This window comes from Ictalurus furcatus, chromosome 2 (assembly GCF_023375685.1).
Source record: "Ictalurus furcatus strain D&B chromosome 2, Billie_1.0, whole genome shotgun sequence".
In the NCBI taxonomy this organism is placed as follows: Eukaryota; Metazoa; Chordata; class Actinopteri; order Siluriformes; family Ictaluridae; genus Ictalurus; species Ictalurus furcatus.
In genome coordinates, this window is record NC_071256.1 from 5624616 (window position 1) to 5648166 (window position 23551).

General features: G+C 37.5%; 1 protein-coding gene and 1 long non-coding RNA gene across 3 annotated transcripts in view; both read right to left on the reverse strand.

The window, feature by feature from the left end:
* Positions 1–23551, reverse strand: part of LOC128620317 (uncharacterized) — a 140185-nt gene that overhangs the window by 2513 nt on the left and 114121 nt on the right. The window contains exons 8-10 of one of the 2 annotated variants that reach the window (XM_053645231.1): positions 1170–1490; positions 996–1064; positions 142–448 (exon numbers count right to left, since the gene is read on the reverse strand). The gene's annotated coding sequence lies outside the window, so the exon portion shown is untranslated. Of the gene's footprint in view, positions 1–141; positions 449–995; positions 1065–1134; positions 1491–23551 lie in introns of those variants that run through there. The other variant, XM_053645223.1, reaches the window with a different exon arrangement.
* LOC128620410 (uncharacterized) lies at positions 19941–21020 on the reverse strand. The gene is made up of 2 exons (XR_008388139.1): positions 20783–21020; positions 19941–20525 (listed from the first exon to the last, which is right to left on the reverse strand). It is a non-coding gene; the product is annotated as an uncharacterized LOC128620410 (long non-coding RNA).

Genomic DNA, 23551 nt, shown 5'->3' on the forward strand with positions numbered 1-23551 from the left:
AACTACACAATTTCATTTTCCTTATCCAGAGACACTTACAGAAGTGCTGCTGCTTCTACAGGTTTCAGTTCATCAATCTCAGAATCTGTTTTGTGTGTGTGTGTGTGTGTGTGTGTGTGTGTGTGTGTGTTTGTTTTGTACCTTTGCGTCTCCAACAAATAAATGTCACTACACTGGGTATCGCCAACAGTACAACTGCCACAATGCCGAAAACTGTGTAATAAAAAACAACAAAATATTAATAAATTTAACAATATAGATGCATTTTTTCATTGCTGATGAAAAGTTTTGGCACCTAGAGGGAGGCTGCTGTGTGTTTGCTGTTTATCTTGTTCCAGTGTTGTTGAGGATGATGCAGGTGGAGAGTTTGTTGTTGTACTCTGAGGCAGTTCTGATGAAGGTGTTGTGTCTGTTTTCCTCGAGTGTGTTGAAGTTTCTCTTCTTCTTACTGAAAAGACAAAACTTGACTGCCTTTGCTTTGATCTGATCCCCAAGGGAAAATTTCAACAAAATGTATCGGCAAAACATTTAGTTTTCTTTCAGCATGAATTCAGTGATGTGGTTAAGTTCATGTAATCCCATGTTCATGTAAATGTGTGAGTCTGATCACAAATTCTTCATTTAATCTCCAAATCTGATTTCATATTCTGAATCGCGAAGCCAAAATAGTGAGATTTAATCTGAAAGTGAAATTGCATCAGGTAACAGTTAAAAAACTATGCTGTGTGTGTGTGTGTGTGTGTGTGTGTGTGTGTGTGTTGTGCTTCTGCATCCCCAACAAATAAATGAGTGTCAGCAGCAGCAAAACCACACGAATGCAGAAAACTGTGTAATAAAAAACATCCAAAAATATTAATATTAATGTAATAATATAGACGTGTTTTTTCATTGCTGATGAAAAGTTTTGGCACCCAGAGGGAGGCTTCTATGTGTTTGCTGTTTATCTTGTTCCAGTGTTGTTGAGGATGATGGAGGTGGAGAGTTTGTTGTTTTACTCTGAGGTGGTTCTGATGAAGGTGTTGTGTCTGTTTTCCTCGAGTGTGTTGAAGTTTCTCTTCTTCCTACTGAAAACACAAAATTTATTAAAACCATTGTTTTTATCACTGTTAGTAATATGGCACATGACACTGGAGTAAAGCATGCTCACAGTCATTAATGAAAACATGTACCTTTAACAGATAATCTGACATCTCTGCTATCAGCCTGTACAGAACATCTGTAGAGTCCCTGGTCCTCTTCAGTCAGGTCTGATATGAGTAGAGAGAGGTTTCCTGGAGCGTTGTTACTGACCAGTTTGACTCTGTTTCTGTGATGTTCAGTCTGTTCAGGGTAAATTTCCTGAAAGTGATTGATTCCAGTTGCTGGTACTGAAAACTCCCATTTTACAGCCTTTGGTTTGTCCTGTAGGTCAGTGCAGACACAGGGCAGAACTACAGACTCTCCTGTGAACACAGTCACACGCTCTACCCCTGTCTTCACCAGCTCACAGCCTGTAAACATAACATTTACAGTTAATAATAGAAGTACTGCAATTATTAATATTCCCTGCTTGTAAATCACAACATTTTCTGCTGCAAACAGAAGAGATTTTTAAAGGATGAGCCAATCACCTGTTTAAATTCTCTATATGAATCCAATATCAGGACTCTGATACGCAACACTGAACCTATACTGGCTTATTTTTATTTTAATTACTGATAAATCTTTAATAATCTTTAATATTGGCTTTAATAATTTTATTTCAGCTAATGATGCTCTTACAATTGGAAATAATGATCCCAATTAATATACTTCACCTTGCATAAAAACAAAAAAAGTTCTTATAATTTTGGCATGTACCTTATCTTATAAATAAAGGTAAGACATTACTTAAGGGACATCTTCATAGGGCTACATGACACCTACATAAACCCTTCATAACAACTGACATGAACCTAAATAAATATTTATGAAGACATGTATTTAAAAGATTTCCTAAAGCGTCAGCTGATGTACAGACTGTGTTTATCAATGTTAATGTTAAGTTGATATAACGTGTAGTCTAGTGAAACATTTCTGTAGACCAGTGCTTCCCAAACTGGGGCCTAGACTAAATCAATCAAATTAAATCAAAATACTTAAAATATTTCTGATAATATCAGTTTGAAACATCAAAACTAATATTATTTTCATTATAGCAAGGTGAGATACATTGCTTGTTAACAAAAAGTAGCTAACTACATTGCTAATGAATCAGCTAATGAATAACTGTATAATTTTGAAAAAAGTAATTAACACAATTTATAAATAATTCAGAACAATTATAAATTTATAATGTGCACATTAGGCCACATATCAATTTAAAATGATCATCGTGTTCACCTGTATATGTGTCCTTCAATTTGTGCTTGATCTGTGCTTGTATTGGACGAATTTTTTTAATCTTTGTATCTAATCTTTATATCTTTGTATTTAGTTTCTTAATATTTATGTGTAATAATTAGAATGCTAATCAAACACACCTGCCTGTAATTTTCTGTGTATAAATCTTTGGTTAGATGTTTCAGGTGTGTGTGATTAGGGATGAACTTAGGCTAAACTCTGCAGGACAGTGCAGTGGCCCTCAGAATCGCCCATCCCTGGTTTAGGAGATAATTTCACAGTTTCAGTGGTTTCTTCCATTATATTGTCTGGTATTTGTGTAAATAAAACATAATGAATTTGTTTTTGGGGACTAGATTTCTGATGGACTAGGATTGGAGAGGAAGGATTTTAAATGTAATGATAATGTTTATATATTTGTTGTTTTATATACATGTTATTTCAAAAGTCACTACTGTATTATTGTGATGGGATTTCAGATACAAGCTTTTTATTTCAAAAAATCATTTCTTCTCTTGTCTTTTTGAACAGAGTGTATATCTATGTGTATTTATTTCAGGAGTTTTAATAGAAATTAGGTATAGTAAATATCAAATGAAATTTAAACTTGCATTGATGAAGTTAATGTTGTTAGTAATTGTTTAAAAATGACCATGGTAAAACAGAGTTCCAAGGTACAAAAATATAGTTTGTCTGTCATTTAACCAAACAATAACCAGTTTTGATACCTAAAAAAAGTTTATGTAGGCAGTTTTAGCAAAGGCCTTTAAAGTCATTTATAATGTAAAATTGAACCAATGAAACGATGCCCCTGGACCTCCTTAAAAAATTTAAAGTATGTTTGTAAAGTTCTTGTGGGGCCCGTGCCCCTGTAGTGATCAAACTCTAGAAACGGCCCTGGTCAACATCATCATCTCACACGGATTCATTTAACTCCGAGTCCGAGGACGTGGTGTGAATTATTTCCCCACCCCATACATCATGTAACAAACTGTGGTTGGTTGTTTTATGTGTCCATCAGACGGTCTCTTCCTTTCCATGTGAACTACAATGAGGCCCTTAATTCATGTGAAGCAAGCAGGTACTGTAGATATGCAGTGAAGGCCATCGTTATAACTGACAAAAACAATACGTAATGCTTGGTTGTGCTATTTCATTACTCGTTTTAACTTGTTACTGGAAAAGCTACACTATTTGTAAAGTACTGGAGCTACTGTCACACTACTGAAAAATGTAGTTAAGTTAGTAGTGTCACTACTTTTAGTTAGCTACTCCCCAATACTGCCATAGGCGAATACTTACTTTTAGCAGCCACTAAGCAGATGGTCAGTGTTATGCTGGGGAAGAATGCAGCTAAGCAACAAATTTTTTTATTTATTTATTTTTTTTAATCAAAATACATGATTAAGTGCTGAGAATGTGTTCCAGCAGCTAATTAGCAGGGTTCAGGACAGTTGTTTTACAGAATTCATATAGAGTCCACAGAAAATTTCACATTCATTAAGTATGAGTGTGATGGAGAAATTGAGGAAAACTTTCTTTTTTGCAGACCTTTTGAACGATTTCATGGTTTCCAATGACATCAGCAGGACACAGTGTGTTGGACTCAGCACTGATGGTTCTCGCTCTATGATGGAGCAACACAGTGGACTGGTGAAGCAGGTCAGAGACTCAGCCCCACTGCTCACTCACATACATTGCTGCATTCACAGAGAGGCATTAGCTGCTAAGAGAATGCCCACGGATTTAAAGACTTTTGGACGATGCTGACAGAATGGTGAATTACATCAAAAGTCATCCATTACAAGCACGTTTGTTTTCCCTTCTGTGTGAGGAGATGGGAAGTGAACACCACCAGGTCTTACTGCATACTGAAGTCCGGTGGCTCTCACGCAGCAGAGTGACGGCACTAACGGCAAAACGCAGATCAGGAAAGTGAACTGAATTAGTAACGTAAAGTGGGCGGGGTTAACAGACTGAGGTAAATTCGTTGCCGTTAGCTTGGCCGGCTAAGGCATGATGGAGATCATAAAAAAGGTTTCAAACGCTGTGACAACTGTTTTCTTGTTGAAACCTTCAACAAGTTAACAATTTATTCGGGTATTGTTAAACAAGTCCTGTTTAATCAAAGTTTAATACTTAAAAAGAGCCGACGCGCTGTCTTCCGCCATTTTTTTTCTGAGCTCGTCTGCACCAGTCCAGTTGCATTATGGGAATTTTGACTCGAGTAGTGTCCATTGGTTTCACACATTGCAAAATCTCACCGGAAGCAGTACACCATCCGGGTATTTCTCTCCTACTGAGAATTCGGACATAACTACTACCCCTCTGGTGTACTGCTGTTCGCCTACTGTGTAGTAGGGTAGTACACCATTTCAGACGCAGCCAGCGTGTTACAACTACACAATGTGCAGATTTCTTTAAACTGATCAGTTTCCAGTTTTTACAATTATTTATACACATTTCTCAATACTATGTTCACTTCTTTAAAACTTTTTGAAGATGGTGGTCACTGACAGAGAGACAGCAGAAAAAAAGCAGGTGACTGACATCTATTCAAGCCTTTATTAATGTTTATGTCAGTTGTAATGAAGGGATTATACAGGCGTCATGTAGCTCTATAAACACTACAGTGTTACCAAAATAAATCATAGATTAGATTGAGAAATATGTGAAATCCAATACCAGTCCAAGTACATTTATATTTATTTATTTAGCAGATGCTTTTATCCAAAACGAACTACAAATGAGGAAATACAAACAAAGTGATATATCAACCGGAGAACAATACAAGTAGTGCTACCATACAACAATTATAAGAGTTCTAGAGAAGCAAAGTGCACAGAGTAAAGGTGTAAGAGCCAGAGTAAGGTGTTTTAAAAAAATAAAAATAAAGTACTATAACTATTGAAACACTTCATACACGCCTCAAAACCAACTCACTCTACCAGATCACTAGTAAAGTCTCTCTCTCTCTCTCTCTCTCTCTCTCTAACATACACCTGGAGTATACCAGAAATACACCCTGGATTATACACCATTCAACTACAGGAACCACATTTGAAATCAGCTGTTATTATTATTATTATTATTATTATTATTATTATTATTGTTATGTTATTATTATTATTTATTTTACAACAATTTTTAAAAAGATTTTTATTGAATTTATTTTACTGAATTGTGTTTCAAAGCAGTGAAAACTGATACACGAGTCAGTCTACATAGACCACTATTGTGATTTTTGAAAATGTGAATACAGTATGAATAATAAATAAATAAATAAATAAATAAATGCATGTAACTAATTGTAAAAAATAAAAACCTTGTATAAGGCGTAATGCAGGAAGTGAAGATGGTCACTGACAGAGAGACAGCAAAAAAAGGTGTGAAATTCACACGCATCTATTTACAGCCAAGACCAGAATGAAGAAGTGACAGTTACAAGTTACAGGAAAATAACTTTTCTATTATAGGGATCTATCACAGTCTGATTATCATAACACATGTTTGTGGAAGTCTATCAGGGCATGAACAAAGGAGATTTCTGTCTTTTGCAGTTTGCTAAAGATCACATGTACAAGCCAGAAGGCTATTGGAAAAATGTTTTGTGGATAGATGAGACCAAAATAGAATTTTTGGTTTAAATGAGAAGCGTTATGTTTGGAGAAAGGAAAACACTGCATTCCAGCATAAGAACCTTATCCCATCTGTGAAACATGGTGGTGGTAGTATCATGTTCTGGGGCTGTTTTGCTGCATCTGGTCCAGGATGACTTGCAATCATTCATGGAACAATGATTTCTGAATTATACCATCAAATTTTAAAGGAAAATGTCAGGATATCTGTCCATGAACTGAATCTCATGAGAAAGTGCGTCATGCAGCAAGACAATGACCCTAAACACACAAGTCATTCTACCAAAGAACGGTAAAGAAGAATAAAGTTAATGTTTTGGAATGGCCAAGTCAAAGTCCTGACCTTAATCCAATAGAGATGTTGTGGAAGGACCTGAAGCAAGCAGTTCATGTGAGGAAACCCACCAACATCCCAGAGTTGAAGCTGTTCTGTACTGAGGAACGGGCTAAAATTCCTCCAAGCCGATGTGCAGGACTGATCAACAGTTACCGCAAACGTTTATCTGCAGTTATTGATGCACAAGGGGGTCACACCAGATTCTGAAAACGTTCTCATACTTTTGCCACATACTTATCTCACAGATATGTATTATTGGATCATTTTCCTCAATAAATAAATGACCAAGAATTATATTTTTGTCTCATCTACTTTTAGGACTTGTGTGAAAATCTGATGATATTTTAGGTCATATTTATGCAGAAATATAGAAAATTCTAGAGGGTTCACTAACTTTCAAGCACCTCTGTGTGTGTGTGTGTGTGTGTGTGTGTGTGTGTGTGTGTGTGTGTGTTCTCGCTCTTTGTAATCACTAGACTAAAATTAGGCCTAGCTACGCCCCTGGTCTCAGCATGCTTGCATACACACAGGAAAGTGTGATTCTTGCACCTCTGCAAGTTATCTGGAGTCACAGTTGTGCACATAACTAGTGTTCTCATGTTAGAGCCAGTGTGAAACACTCAGCATGTCAGAGTAACCACATGATTGTGGCCAGGACAGCATGGGGGCTGATGGGAGAATGGCCACTTACTCTTTCTCTCAGCATCAGTTAACCGACATTGTGCCATGCACAGAGAATACTGAGTAATACTCCACACTCAACAACCACATGGTCATACATCCCTTACAATCTTTTTTACACTTGGTAGCCCTGCTCATCGCCAAAATCATGCAGCTGTCTGCTACACTAGCAGCGGCCAGCACCAAGACAGCGGCAACCTATCCCACGGCTCACCCTCTCATCACTCAACCAGAAAAGTATGCAGGTGACCCTGCTCAGTGTCAAGGGTTCCTACTCCAATCTTCTCTGTATTTCTCTGATCACCGTAAGGTGGATCACTTTATTAACCTTCTCAAAAGGGCAAGGAGTTAACCTGGATGACCGCAGTCTGGAACCAAGGAGGGGAACACGCTCCAGAAGGTAAAGAAATTATAGAGCATTCAACTGCAGGAAATGCACACACACATGCATGCACACAGACACAGTTATAACTAGGAGCAATTTATCTTGGCCAGTCCACCTACAGGTGTATTTTAGGAGGTGGGAGGAAACCAGAGAACCCAGAGGAAACCCACATGGACATGGGGAGAACAAGCACAGAAACTCCACACAGACAGAAGCCCGAGCTCAGGACTGAAGCGGGGACCCTGGAGCTGTGAGGAGACAACGCTACCCACTGCATCACCACACTGCTCATAGATCCACAGAGTTCCCCTTTTGTATAGATGGTAATGAATCAAAAACAGAACAGCTGTGTAACGCTAAACTGGAAATCAGCTGTTATTATTAATTTTTAAATTAATTGATATCTTTTACAACAATTTATTTCTAAGTAATGAGAGTGACACAGTTCAGTCCACATAGACCACTGTTGAGTTTTGAAAATGTGAACACAGCATCGATAAAGGCATGTAACTAATTGTAAAAAAACAACAAAAAAACACACACAATAAAAAACATCTCTCATTATATATATATATATATATATATATATATATATATATATATATATATATATATATATATATATATATATAAGGCATGATGCAGGAAGTGAAGATGGTTGCTGACAGAGGGACAGCAGAAAAAGGTGTGAAATTTGCACGCATCTATTTATAGCTAAGACCAGAATGAAGAAGTGACGTACAGGTTACAGGAAAATAACTTTTCTATTACACTTTATATGAATTATCATAGATACATTCACTAAGACAGAGATTGTGAGAGATGTAACTCAGTAAATGTGTAAAAACATACACTGTAAGTATTATAGGGATGTAAAATAATCTCACTGTAGATTCCTCCTTATTCATTCACCCACCTCTCTTCATCAGTACATTTTAGTCTGAAGTTAATCAGGAAGAAAAAATCCACATGATCAAAGCTGAACAGGACTAAATAAGGAGATTATAACACAAGACATGACGTGTCTTTTTACCTTGTTTACCTTGTGTATAAAGATTACTGCTGTCTTTGGACAATTTGGCTGTTCAGGAACAGGGCTGAACTACGGCCTACCGTAAACCCAGTCTGGACAGAAACCACATGAACTAAACACAAAGCAGCTGAACTAAGAACTGGCTAATATTCTCTCTCCTTTCTGTAATAGAAAATAGAAAATAACTTCACTCACCTGCAGCGACGTGAAAGACAACAGATAAAAGATACAAACACTTCATTGTTACTGATTCTTCTGCACACACACACACACACACCTGTCCCTCAAAATGAAAATCACACATACACACACTCTGTCACACTACCCAAGTGTCTCTCTGTTATATAGTGTGGTTACCAGGAAACCACAACAACTGCTGTCTCATTTTTTTTTTGAAGATCTCTTTCATCACTCTCTCCATGACTCAATGTAATGATAATGATAATTATGTGGTCTTTATTGATCACATATACACTACAGCACAGTGAAATTCTTTTCTTCGCATATCCCAACATGTCAGAAAGCTGGGGTCAGACATGATACAGCACTCCTGGAGCAGAGAGGGTTAATGGCTTTGCTCAAGGGCCCAACAGTAGCAGCTTGGCAGTACTGGGGCTTGAACCCCCGGCCTTCTGATTAGTCACTCAGAGCCTTAACCGCCAAGCCACCACTGCCCCAATTTACTTTTTATATGCACTATTAATATTTATTCATATTTTCTCATGTGGTGGTTTTATCTTACTTCATAGTATCAGCATTGTTATAGGCATCATTTTATAGGTATCATTTTCTTAATGCATGCATGTAGCCTTTTCTTTATATTAAATTTTTACCTAAATAAACAAATGAATGCATTATAAGTGTTCTGACTTTGTACAGTTTTCTCCTCACATTAATCTTGATCTTAATGGCAGTTTCTATACTTTATGAGCTCAACCTAAATTTGTTAGATGACCCCTAGGAAGCCTGAGGGACCGAGTCAACACACCAGTAGATGGTAGTGAGCTATGGCTAAGCGACTAAATAGGGACATTTTGTGCCATAATGCGGCTACTACAGCTGGTCTACAGATAATTGCTCATTAGAGATCTAAATCTACATCCAGATTTCTGCAGAAAGAAGAAAAAAAGGCCTTTATTGTCTCATTAAGGGCTAATGTAAGGTGGAGTAAATGTAAATATCACAATATATATCACCCATTTAAGCTTACTCCTGTGTGTCTCATTCCTGGCTACTTCGGACACAGTATACTCATTTACTCCACCTTACATGTGTATATATGTACATCACAAATAAACCAGGAAAAGGTCAGGGTGGACCAAGGCCAAAACAACAACAAACAAACAAACAAAAAACCCTGCTGTTTAAGTGAAACTAACTTACTTAAAAAGAAAATATGTACAAAAGACAATTCGCTCCCCTAAAATACCATCCATCCATCCATCTTCTACCGCTTACTCCTTTTCAGGGTCGCGGGGGAGCCTGGAGCCTATCCCAGGGAACATCGGGCACAAGGCGGGGTACACCCCGGACAGGGTGCCAATCCATCGCAGGGCACAATCACACACCCACACACCCATTCATACACTATGAACACTTTAGACATGCCAATCAGCCTACCATGCATGTCTTTAGACTGGGGGAGGAAACCGGAGTACCCAGAGGAAACCCCCGTAGCACGGGGAGAACGTGCAAACTCCGCACACACGGCCCCGGCGGGAATCAAACCCCGGACCCTGGAGGTGTGAGGTGAACATGCTAACCACTAAGCCACTGTGCGCACCCCCTAAAATACCATTACAAAAAAACAAAACAAACAAACAACAAAAAAAACAGAGACAAACACCCACACACAAGGGATATGGCAGTTGGACCCCTACTACCAGTGAATATAGACAGTACTTGACAGGGTGTTTCTAGAGTTTGATCACTACTGGCCACCCAAGAATTTTACAGAGGTACTTCAAAATTTTCTAGGGGGTCCAGGGGCATGCCCTGTCAAGGGCTACAATTGCCTATGTAATTTTTTTAAGAATCAAAACTGGTTACTGAACGAAACAGTTCAAATATAATGGTCGCATTAAAAAAGTAAAACTCTCACCGGGCTCCAGTTAGAATATTTTAAACTTAAGTGTTAAAGAGTTAATGCTTTGACAGTTTTACCATATCTGGGTAATTTGTTGATCTTATGATTGTAGATTAAGGTCCAGGTTATAAAAGATTTATTTGAGGGGTAGTGAAATGAAATTCTGCAGTGAAACATAGATCATTCAAATGTAACCTTTATCCCTGCTGTCTGCTTCCCCTCACCTGACTGATGATCCTCTGATGATCCGTATATCCATCTGGATAAATAAACATCAGCTAAGCAGTACTAAGCAGATCACTCATTGCAAACAGAACAGCTAAAACATTTTTTAATCTATAAAAAAAAAACCTTAAATAAACAGCTAGCATTTTCATGAGTAAACTAACTACCAAGTGCCCTAAATGAACAAATCCCTTCAAAAAGCTTTCAGTGTCCTGGACGCCGTGATGCTGCATCCATCGCGTGTAGTGCACGCCGAAAACTGTGCTCACATGCCGAAGCACGTCTTCTAAACCTGCTGCCACCAATTAGTGTAAGAGGGGTTAAGTAGAACTTGCGAAGGTCCAATCTCTAAATGGGTTTGAATAATGCAAGTCATACACACTTAGAAACAAAGCTTTTACTAACTTTATTGTCAGAGCTACATTTCCTCATAGAGTCACTGACATGAACTTTTTCGTGCTCTTCTCTTGTGCATGTCCCCCCACCCCAACATGAACTCAGTGCGTCACTCGCACAAGCGTCACAGCACTACTTATTATACTCAACAATTATATCAAAATATAAATGACTCATAACATAAATTAGCCTAATCACACAAACATTTAAAATAAAATAAAGCATTTAAAACTCTATAAATCTCACATCAGTATCAGCATTGTTATCTGTCTTAGGCATCATTTTCTTAATGCTTGCATGTAGCCTTTTCTTTAGATGAAATTTTACCTAAATAAACAAATGAATGCACTATAAATTACTCTAAGTGTTTTGAATGTGTACAGTTTCTCCTCGCATTAGGCGGATTGGCATGTCCAAAATGTCCGTAGTATATGAATGAGTGTGCACGGAAGGAGCCTCCTCTGGCACACCCTGGGCAACGTTCTGTATCATACTGCTGAACGGCTAATCCTTCCCCACCACGATGGTTCCACTATGAAGTGGAAACTCGACTTGAAAAGAAGAATGTTTCTATACTTTATGAGCTCAAGTTCCATTTGTTAGATGACCCCTAGGAAGCCTGAGGGACCAAGTCAAGACAACAGTACACGGTAGTGAGCCATGGCTAAGCGGCTAGGTAGCGACATCTTGTGCCATAAAGCTGCTACTACAGCTGGTCTACAGATAATTGCTCATTAGAGATCTAAATCTACTTCCAGATTTCAACAAAAAGAAGAAAAAAGGCCTTTATTGTCTCATTAACATATATTGGATAATAGAATTAGTTTCCTTTGCATATCCCAGCTTGGTAGGAATTTGGGGTAGAGTTGTAAATCTGCTTTGTGACTATTGCTATTCTTAAATGTCCTCTATAAATAACATTCAGTTGAATTAAATATGACAATTTACTAAGTGAAGATTAGGCTGCATCACTTTCTAGCTCTGACAGACCAGTTTTAGAAGAAGTTTGTAACAGGTAATAAAATCATTTCAAATCAAGTCTGTTAGATTAATATTTATCTGCAGCATCAGTATAGTGTAAAGATTTGGGACACAGGTTTATTGAAACAAAGTACAAACTAAAAAAAAAAAAAAAACACAGTCAAGGTAAGATTTTTTTTTAAAACCCCAAAACAAACAAACAAAAAAAACCCCAGAAAATTAGAAATGTACAAAACAAGAATCTAGCATGCCGAATACATCAGATAATAACTACTCAGTAAAACAAATGGAGTAAAAACTATGGAGTAAAAACAATTATAAGTTATAAGTTATAAATTATAAATTATAATTATAATTATAGTTATAAGTTATAAATTATAAAATATAATTATAATTATAAATTATAAATTATAAGTGAGAACCAATCAGGGGAAAGACAAGACAGGTGTGTACAGAAAATCAGAGGAACCAAGGAAGAAATTCATACTATGAGAAAGGATTCCCTCTGCTGGTCTGGTAGGGAATTGTCTGAGGTGACAAAGAAAGTGATCTTTTCTGTTTTTAATGACTCTTCTTTGTCACAGTATCAATGTAAATTTTGCAAAATCCCATACTCGTGTTTTTCTATTTCTATGTAGTGTTTTATTCTGCTGAGAATAAAGAATGACACGAATGTACTTTTATCAGTTTATAGCTACATTTAATTACATTTAATGTTGTGGAACATCTGCAAAACAAGTTCCTGTTATCATTTACATTATAGCAACTACCTGCTGAAAAATCCAGCCTGTTCTGACCAGTTTCAGCTACCAAAACACAGTCAGAGCTGCTCAATCTTGTAGACCATCGTTACTAGCTGCTAAGTGCTCATAGAGCAGGTGTGTCAAACTCATTTTCACCGAGGGCCACATTAACAGTATGAATGTAACAAAATGCAATGTAATTTAAAATAAATTAAATGACACCTTATTATATTGTTAAATAATTGTTACTGTAATTATTATGTATTCAACTTACAAATATTACATATGCATTTGCACAGATGTAAAAAGAAATGTTCAGCTTGAAACCCACATTACTTGAATCAGTGTTTAAAGTATTTAAGCAAATAAAGAAAAATATTATAAACAAGTTATGATATTAACCCTTAAATTCATTCGGGGGGGGGGGGGGGGGGGGGGGGGTTGGGGCACAACCAACATGTATTACAGAAGTAGCATTTTACAAAAAGAACAACAACAATGAGGTGATTCTGCTTGTCCTTGAACACATCAAGTAGATCCGTCCTCACCCTGAGACACCATCTCACACACATCCTCATTCACAGATCATGTTCTGGAAATAACAAACACAAAACAAAATGCTCCTACTCAGCCACCTTACTTCTGTATGGTATGGCATATCTCCATGCTCTGAGCCCCCCTCCTGCAGGAACAGCTGGAACTGGCGGTGATTCAGGCCACGCGCCCAAATAAAGATCACTGTTTTCATGACCGTGGTCATAATATCATCCAGCTCCAGAACCTTTCCACACAGAGCTTCTTGATGGATGATGCAGTGATACGTAATCAGGGGCGTGTGACAGTTACTTTTTTGCAATTTCTCCTTTATTAGTCCAACCAAGCCTGTTTTTCCTCCACACATCGCAGGTGCACCATCTGTACTTAGTCCCACCAACTTTTCCCACGGCAATTTATTTTTACTTACGGACTTCTCCACTGCATCCATTGTGGTCCCATGCATGGCAGCTACATCCAAGAGCTCCTCGGTGACACAGAGGTCCGGCTTCACGCCTCTAATAAAAATGGATAGATGTGCTGTATCCATGTTGTCTGTGCATTCATCCACAGCTAATGAAAAAGATAGACAGCTGTGTGTCTCTTCGGTCAGCTGTGTTACTAAATTTCCTGCTAATTCCACATTCTGCTGCGACTGCAGTTTGCCTTTAAATTCTGCTGCAATTCTTTATTTTTCTTGGAGGCTAAATTGACCATACTTAGTTCCGTGTTTGGTGTCAAAATGCCGAAGTACATAGTACTCTTTCACGACTGACACCGCCTCATAACACAAAAGACATACTGGTTTTTCACCTTGAACTACAAACATGTATTTGTTCTCCCATGGTTCGTGAAACTGCCTTCCTTGTGCATCAGTTTTTCTCTTCTTGGACATGTTGAGATTAATTTGTGGAGATTTCTCAATTCCAAATCGCTTTCATGTGCTGCAGATATAGTTTATGTGGCCCTCAGTATGATTTTTTTCTCCTTCGATTCTGAGAAATAAAGTTTTATTCGTATATTTTGGATAGCGGAAAGGCCTTTACTACCTATAGGCCTATATTACCCATAATCCTCGACCACCGACGACACCGATGATTCTCCAATAAGATTGAAGCCCACAGTGTCATGTATCACCATGATCGGGTTATTATTGGCGTGAATGGACGGCTGGAGTGTCTGCTCTGAGCATCTCTTACTGCCCCGGACGGGTTTACATTGGAGTCAATTGAGAATCCAGAGCATTTCATACGGATGTAGAAGGGTCCCTTTTGCGTCAGTGACTACGTTTACATGGACAGCAGTAATCTAATTATTAGAGCCGAACTCTCTTGTTCGCCGTAAAATGTTGAGAACTGCCGTGTGTGATCGTGTCCTGTCACAAAATGCAGTGAAAACTCTCACACAATGTTCATAATGTGTTCATAATGTTCATAAGGTGTTTACATGTCTGTAATACACGTCCATAATGCAACTAAAACAGGAGTACTCCACCTGTCTTAATTCGATTAGAGCTTAATTCGAGTATGACCTTAATTAGATTAAGGTAAGTAAAAATTGCTGTTTACATGGTAGTTTCTTAATCAAAGTATGGTCTTAATCGGGTTAAGAGTTGATTATTTTTGTCCATGTAAACGCAGCTAGTATGAGACACCTTGGGGCGTGACAACTCGTCGGTATTTTACGAGTTGGGAACGAGAACAGCAAAAACGTATGTTAAGACAATCATGCACCTATCACGTTCTCACGGGCCAGATAAAATGATGTGGTGGGCCACATTTGGCCCGCGGGCCTTGAGTTTGACACGTGTCATAGAGCATTAATGTAAACCTGTGATTTAAATTACAGAAAATTTGTTAGAGAAAATGAATCAGCAATTCTTCTGACCAATCAAATTAGAGAATTTAACACGTATCATAACCACAATACAGGAACATAATTAAATCAATCAACATTTATTTCTATAGCACATTTAAAAATAACACAAGCTGACCAAAGTGCTTTACACTCCCAAAATAACACAAACACCAATACACACATACAATAAAATACAAAACTCATCACTATTCAGTCTCCATGCATCTAAGGACAATTATATGCAACAGAGTAGAGATGCGTCTTCAACATTGATTTAAAACCTTCAGTCAAGTCACAGGATCTAATATGCAGGGGAGGATATTCCAGAGGTGTGGTGCTGCCACCGAGAAGGCACGATCTCCTTTAGTTTTCAATCGAGATTTTGGGACATTTAAAAGGAAACTGAGATGATCTTAGCGGTCTAGCAGCACAATGATGCTGTAACAGGCTGGTAATATATTCTGGAGCAAGTCCATGTAGACTTTTAAAAACCATAAGCAAGACCTTGTATTGCACTCTAAAATCAACAGGAAGCCAGTGTAGAGAAGTCAGTGTAGAGAAGCCAGTGTAGAAAAGCCAGTGTAGAGAAGCCAGTGTAGAGAAGCCATTGTAAAGTCAGTGTGGAGAAGCCAGTGTAGAGAAGTCAGTGTAGAGAAGCCAGTGTAGAGAAGCCAGTGTAGAGAAGCCAGTGTAGAGAAGCCAGTGTAGAGAAGCCAGTGTAGAGAAGCCAGCACTGCAGAGATACTGGAGCATTTCCTTGTGCCAGTCAACAGTTTGTCCACTGCATTTTGCACCAAATGCATCCATGAAAGCATATTCTTACACAACCCCAGACATAAAGAATTACAATAATCCAGTCTGGATGAAATAGAATCATGAATCTCAGTGTCCATATCATTGAAAGACAAGGTGCTTTTCAATTTTGCAATGCTCCTTATAGAATTTTTTTTTAAATTTTTTTTTCACATTTCAGCTCAGAATGAAAAATCACACCAGGGTTCCTCACCTAACATTCCTAAAATTGGTGGCTAAAGAGCCCAGATGTAGAGAAAGCTGTTTGGCTAACTTTGATGGACCAAAAAACACCACCAAGGTCAAGGGAACAAACAATGTAAAAAAAACAGAATAACAATACAAAAGCATGGCTCTGTAAATGACAGAGACAATAGCAACTGAGCATATTACTTCACAAGAACATTGTGATTGAGCAGTCTCTTTTATAGTGTGGTGTGATTGTGAGTGTGATTGAGAACAGGTGTGTCTGAATAATGTTCTGAGAAGGTGAACTGTGTGTGGGAAGTGTAATCCATGACAGCCATGTTAGTAGGCCGCAGTGCAGGATGGGAAATGTAGTCATTGTTTTGCTGTGACAGGACACATCCAAATAATCAAGCAGAGATGCAAGTTGGGAGTTATCATTACATTTCAGAGGCAGATGCAAATGGGTATTATCTGCATAACAATGATATGCTACATTGTGTTTTTGACAGATTAATCCCAAAGGGAGCATATATAGAGAAAACAGCACAGGGCCAAGACAAGAGCCTTGAGGAACCCCAGATGAGATAGTTTGAGAGCAGGAAATAGAGCTCACTAATTCCACAGCAAAGGTTCACTCATATAAAGAGGATGAGAATCAGTTCAGGGCATGCCCGTTAATATGAAAAAAAAAAGGCTGCACCAGTGCGTGCTTAAAATATAATAGGACCAGCCCCTCTATCAAACGCTGATTCACTATAGACAGGATCTTGGAACCCACTACATCCCAGACCTGAGTTAACATATGGGTGGAATAATATCGAGTGAACAATAAGCTGGTTTAAGATGTTGAATAAATTTCTAACAGACGAAGTAACAGGCTCAAACACAGCCAAATGGACAGAGGTAAGAGAGTCCAGAGAGGTTTGAAGACGTCCAGGATCTAGGACAGAATTAGAGATATAGCTCTAACAGCAGTAATCTTATCCATAAAAAAAATACAAAATGTTTTCACAACTTCTCCCAGAGTTATCAACAACAGTGTGACCTACAGGATTCAGGACTGCATTTGTTACCCAAAATAAACATTTGGACTATGATGGTTCTGAGAGCTTGAGTCAAAAATACCTCGCCCTGACCGATTTAACTGTTGATAAGAAACCATACAGTCTCTGAGTATCTCAAATAAGACCTGGAGCCTGTCATTTTTCCATTTGCTCTCTGCTTGTCTCCACTTTTGCCTGAGAAACAGACTCTCTTCATTAAGCCAGGGCTGTGATATAGCTTTTGACTTTACCTGTTTAAATGGAGCTATACAGTCCAAAGTATCATTACACACAGTGTTAAAGGCGACCACCAAGTCATCTAAACCCCGATGGGATGGATAACGATCAACAACTAGTGCCTGCCAATGGGAATTATACACCTCTGAAAACTTAGAGGCCGACCAAGCATTTATGGACCGAGTACGATGGCCAACTGACTCAGGGCCCAGAGTAAGCTCAGAGAGAGTCACATTAAACATAATAAAAATGATCTGAGAGCCCAATGTTTTCTATAGCCAGTTCACACACCGGGACGCCCCAGGACAGTACTGGCATAAAGTTGGCTTGATGTTGGTTATTTGCAGATATGCAGAAATTAAGGAACCTTCTCTAAAGTTACATACGACATTGTTATAAACATTTCTAACTTCAATAGCATTTGAATGGAATGACTTACAGTCACACAACCAACTGTAAAGTGTTCATCTAGGTGTCAGCTATAAAGCACACCTTTTAGATTTTGTTATATTTATTAAAATAAACTATTAAATCATATGTAAAAATTGCCATGTAATTCACTACTGAATGAACTCATATACAAAATATACCATAATCTAATGCTCCAAGAATGTTTCTGAACACTATCACTACTTTGAACAAGAGAATTAGGCTGTAATAATGTGGACTATTTTACATGTAAAACATGTCGCATTACATTCGTCTTGCATTCTAAAAGCATTCACATAAGAATGTTGTAAACTGGGACAAAGGGTGCCTCTCGTTATCCATGACATTGTTAAATCTCCGGCTCTCAGACTCTCACTGAACAGAGCAGACGCAGAGAGAGGTGAGAGTGCAGCGGGAAAGCAACACCTCGTGCTTGCAGGAAAGTACTGGCCACATTTGGAAAGTTGCTAAGATTTGTCCAAAAAGTTGCTAGATTTGTCGTTAGGCTGTGTTTTTTTGCTGCAAAAAAGTGGCTAAAGGGGTCTGAAAAGTCGCTAAGTTGGCAACACTGGTCTGCAGTGACAGCTGGATAAAAGGCAGGCTAAGCTCCGCCTCTCCCCAGCAAAAAGAAAATGCAGAGGGAGAGGGAACGCGGGGTTTTTCATTTATGCGCATTCTATTTGAAAAGCAAGAAAATACACAGAGAGCCCAAATGATGTCCTGTCTGTGTTTTTTTTTTTTTTTAAAACAATTTGCGCCTCCATTCCGATCTCTCCGCACCCCCCGGGTGGAGAACCACTGTGTTACAGGAATGAAACAGAAATGCTCCAGTATACTCCATCATCATTACATAAAACTGTCTGTGAATATAAGAATGTGACATTTACCTCAGATAAATATGTAAGGAATAATATTGAAATTTGTCAGGTTTTTGTCCTTAAAACGCTCGTGTGTGGAACTAATTTATTACGCATCCCATCTCAAGCCTACATTGCTAATTCCAAAACATCATTTTAGAGCTAGTAACAGAGGATTGAGCCATTGATATGACGTTATTGGAAAGGGAGAGCGAGAGCGAGAGAGTTAGAGAGAGAGAGAGTGAGTGAGAGAGACATGATTATATAAAAATAGTACAAATAAATAAAGAAATATCGATAAGCCTACTTGTTCACAGGGTTTATTCGTTTTTTATTACTGCAGAAAAAATAACAAATAAATAAATAAATATTGATACTTGGTCACCGGCTTTTCTGTCTCACTGCAATCACACATTCTCTCTCTCTCTCTCTCTCTCCCAATAACTGCATATCAGTGGTTTAATCCTCCTCTTTGCCTCGTGGCCGCATTACAATCTCGGGTGCATGTTATTTTTACAATAATTCAACGGCTCGTCGTCACTTATTACTTATTTGTGGAAAATCAATATTTTCTGTCATGTTATTTGTTGTTTAATGTGTGTGCTGTGGTGGACAGTAGGCTAACTTTTCCGTTATTTCAGTTATGTTGGCGAAGTGATATGGAGTTGTAATGCGGTCAGGACCTGACTGGAACTACTTTAGCTGTTCATTTACTGAAAAATAATCGCACGCATCAGAACGTCTGTCAGCCAATCAGAATCGAGGATTCTACAGCGCTGTGGTATAAGTATGTATTTTCACTACACATATAGACTCACATATGCAAGTACAACATCAATCAAGCACTGAAAAAAAGTGATCCACTTTTCAAATGATTTCTTCATTCCTGCATGAACAAAATATATATTACACCAACACAATTTCACTCTTTCAGTTTAAATTCTTTTGCAAATAATTGTGTTGATGTAATTATTTTATTTGTGTGAATATGCTGTACACATTTGAATCATGTAAATGAAGCACATCACTTTTCAGTAAATGCATTATTAATAAAAGCATGTAACTAATTGTGAAAAAAAGTGAACAAATTGTAAGGAGTGTTAGGGGGAAAGAATAGAAATACACGTTCAGTTCAGGCAGATTCAACAATCCTCCTTTTTTATTCTTACTCAAAGTTTTAAAAAGTCACAAACAAGAACTTCTATAGCAGTCTATTTATGCAAAAGTCTCCTAGAGCATTTATTTTTTAATCTAATATACATAAGAATGGTACACATAAGATATAAAATAACACGTACATTCAAAATATAATTTGCAAGATTATCCATCAGCAGTTTTTAATGATTAATAGACAAAGTGAATGCAGAACAATACCCTTAGCTAATATAAATGAAGGTGAAGAGAACACAATTATCTGGAACCCACCACCCCCACACACACACATATATATGTCTGAATCTGATTTTTTAAATAGCAAAATATCACATACTTACAAAAAATCCAACAATAAAGAGTGAGTCTTGTGCTAGTCCATGGTGTGTATTTAATATATGTCTTCAGCATTATTCTATAATATCTGAGAACGTGTCTATATTTATTTTGGATTAGATTGTTATAATGCTGCTATATTCAGTTTTCTCTCCAGCGTTGATCTGAACTCGTGCTGCTCCGGCTGTGTTCATGTGTTATTTAGTACAGAAAGTGACAAGGTCAGGTTCAGTCTGTGGAAAGACAGAACATGAAAATTACACATATAACACGCAAACAGTGACAATACTGTGGCTGTTGGTGTTGACTCTAAGAAGCAAGTAAAATCCTGTAAAGATGACAAAAATCTCCAAATCTGACTTCTTTCTTTACACCATGTGTTGTTCTGATAGAAGCAGCAGAAGATATTTTCCTATAACTCACTGTTCAATGAGAGCATGTGTGTTACATGTGTGTAATCTGTAATAACTGTTATTTTACATGTACTAACCTGATCCTCCGGCTTTCCCTCACAGTCCTGATGTCCTTCGGTAATCACGTCCTCTACACATCTTCCTCCTAAAGAGAAAAGACCTCAGAAATCACACCTCTAGTGGTTTGTAAGTGGTTTCTCTAGTAAGGTGTGGAGACATGCTGTGCTGTTTGAACTCACACACAATAATACTGAATAAAACAAAACAAACAAAGAGCCATGTTTAAAGCTTTTTTTGCAGTACTGATGAGTGAAAGTAAACATTTACTTATTTGGATCAGAAAACTTGTGAACAAATAGAGAGACAGACTGACTGATTGACTGCCTTTGCCTTGATCTGATCCCCAAGTTTTCAACAAAATGTATCAAAATGCAAAACATTTAGTTTTCTTTCAGCATGAATTGAATGATGTGGTTAAGTTCATGTAAACCCATGTTCATGTAAATGTGTGAGTTGATCACAAATTCTTCATTTAATCTCCAAATCTGATTTCATATTCTGAATTGCGAGACCAAAATAGCGAGTTAAATACCCAAGGATTTAATCTGAAAGTGAAATTGCATCAGGTAACAGTTAAAAAACTATGCTGTGTGTGTGTGTGTTGTCTGCAGCTCCAACAAATAAATGAGTGTCATCAGCAGCAAAACCACATGAATGCAGAAAACTGTGTAATAAAAAACATCCAAAAATATTAATAAATGTAATTTTTCATTGCTGATGAAAAGTTTTGGCACCTAGAGGGAGGCTGCTATGTGTTTGCTGTTTATCTTGTTCCAGTGTTGTTGAGGATGATGCAGGTGGAGAGTTTGTTGTTTTACTCTGAGGCGGTTCTGATGAAGGTGTTGTATCCGTTTTCCTTGAGTGTGTTGAAGTTTTTCTTCTTCCTACTGAAAACACAAAATTTATTAAAACTATTGTTTTTATCACTGTTAGTAATATGGCACATGACACTGGAGTAAAGCATGCTCACAGTCATTAATGAAAACATGTACCTTTAACATATAATCTGAAAACTCTGCTATCAGCCTGTACAGAACATCTGTAGACTCCCTGGTCCTCTTCAGTCAGGTCTGATATGAGTAGAGAGAGGTTTCCTGGAGCGTTGTTACTGACCAGTTTGACTCTGTTTCTGTGACGTCCAGTCTGTTCAGGGTAAATTTCCTGAAAGTGATTGATTCCATTAAACTCATATTTTACAGACTTTGGTATGTCCTGCAGGTCAGTGCAGATGCACGGCAGAACTACAGACTCTCCTGTAAACACAGTCACACGCTCTACCCCTGTCTTCTTCACCAGCTCACAGCCTGTAAATATAACATTTACAGTTAATAACAGAAGTACTGCAATTATTAATATTCCCTGCTTGTAAATCACAACATTTTCTGCTACAAACCAGAAGAGATTTTTAAAGGATGAGCCAATCACCTGTTTAAATTCTCTACATGAATCCAATATCAGGACTCTGATACCCAACACTGAACCTATACTGGTTTATTTTTTTATTTCAGCTAATGATGCACTTTCAACTGGAAATAATATTCACAATTAAGACCTTGCATAAAAACAAAAGAATAATTATTATCATTTTGGCATGTACCCTATCTTATAAATAAAAGTAACGCATTATGATTTCAGTCACTCAGACAATTACCCGCCTATTCCAAAATACATGGATGGCTGCTTGATAAAAGAGGAGTGGAGTACAACAGTGCATCTTCAACTTCATCAAGTCGACCTGATTGCATTATGATTAAAGAAAGACTCATAAGTACAGCGAGGAGTACTTGTCCTTCAGATGTACAAGTGTTGGACCTGCTGACAGACCCACGTCTGTCTGTGTGCTATGCTCAGAGACCCTTGTAAATGACGCACTGAAACCATGCAAGTTACACCGTCACCTCCAAACAAAACATGGATCATTTGCCAACAAGCCTCGAGAATTTAAAATAAACTGAAACAATAGCAACAACATATAAAAATTATTGAGTCAGCCTGTGTGACCGGTGCAGAAATGAAAAGATAGTGACAGCATTGTATGAGGTTTCATACCTCTGATAGCTTCACCTTAAAATCTTCACACCATAGATCAGTGATGGGGAAGCTACTTTGAAACTGTATCTTTTCAAGATACTCATAATTTAAACTAGTTTTTAAACAACTACAGTGAAGTTACACTTTTTAAAAGTAGTTAGCTACACTACAGGTTACTAACAAAAAGTAGCGAACTACATTGAATCTTCTTAAATGGGCAACACATTTATTATGACATGATTGTGAATAAATTTGAATAACTGTATAAATTTACATAAAGAAATTAAACACAATTAAAAAATAATTCAGAACAATTATGAATATATATAATGTGCACATTAGGCTACTTATCAATCTAAAATGATGATCGTGTTCACCTGTATATGTGTCCTTAAATTTGTGCTTGATCTCTTGGATGTCGTTGTATAATCAAAGTATTGGACGAATAATTTTAATCTTTACATCTAATCTTTTTTATAAAGTATTTTAATCTTTCTATCTAATCTTTAAATCTTTGTATTTAGTCTCTTAATATTTATGTGTAAATAATTTGTATAATTCACTATTATTAATGTCTTAATAATGTGAGATTAATCTGAAAATAAACGAAAGACATACCATACAGTTTAATGTAATTTTGCAGTTGTCAACAACAGGGGCGTCGCTAAACCCTTTTTACTGGGACACGAGTCTTTTTGAAGTGATTTGTTCATTTAGGAGGCTGGTTAGTTAGTTTACTCATAAAAATGCTAATC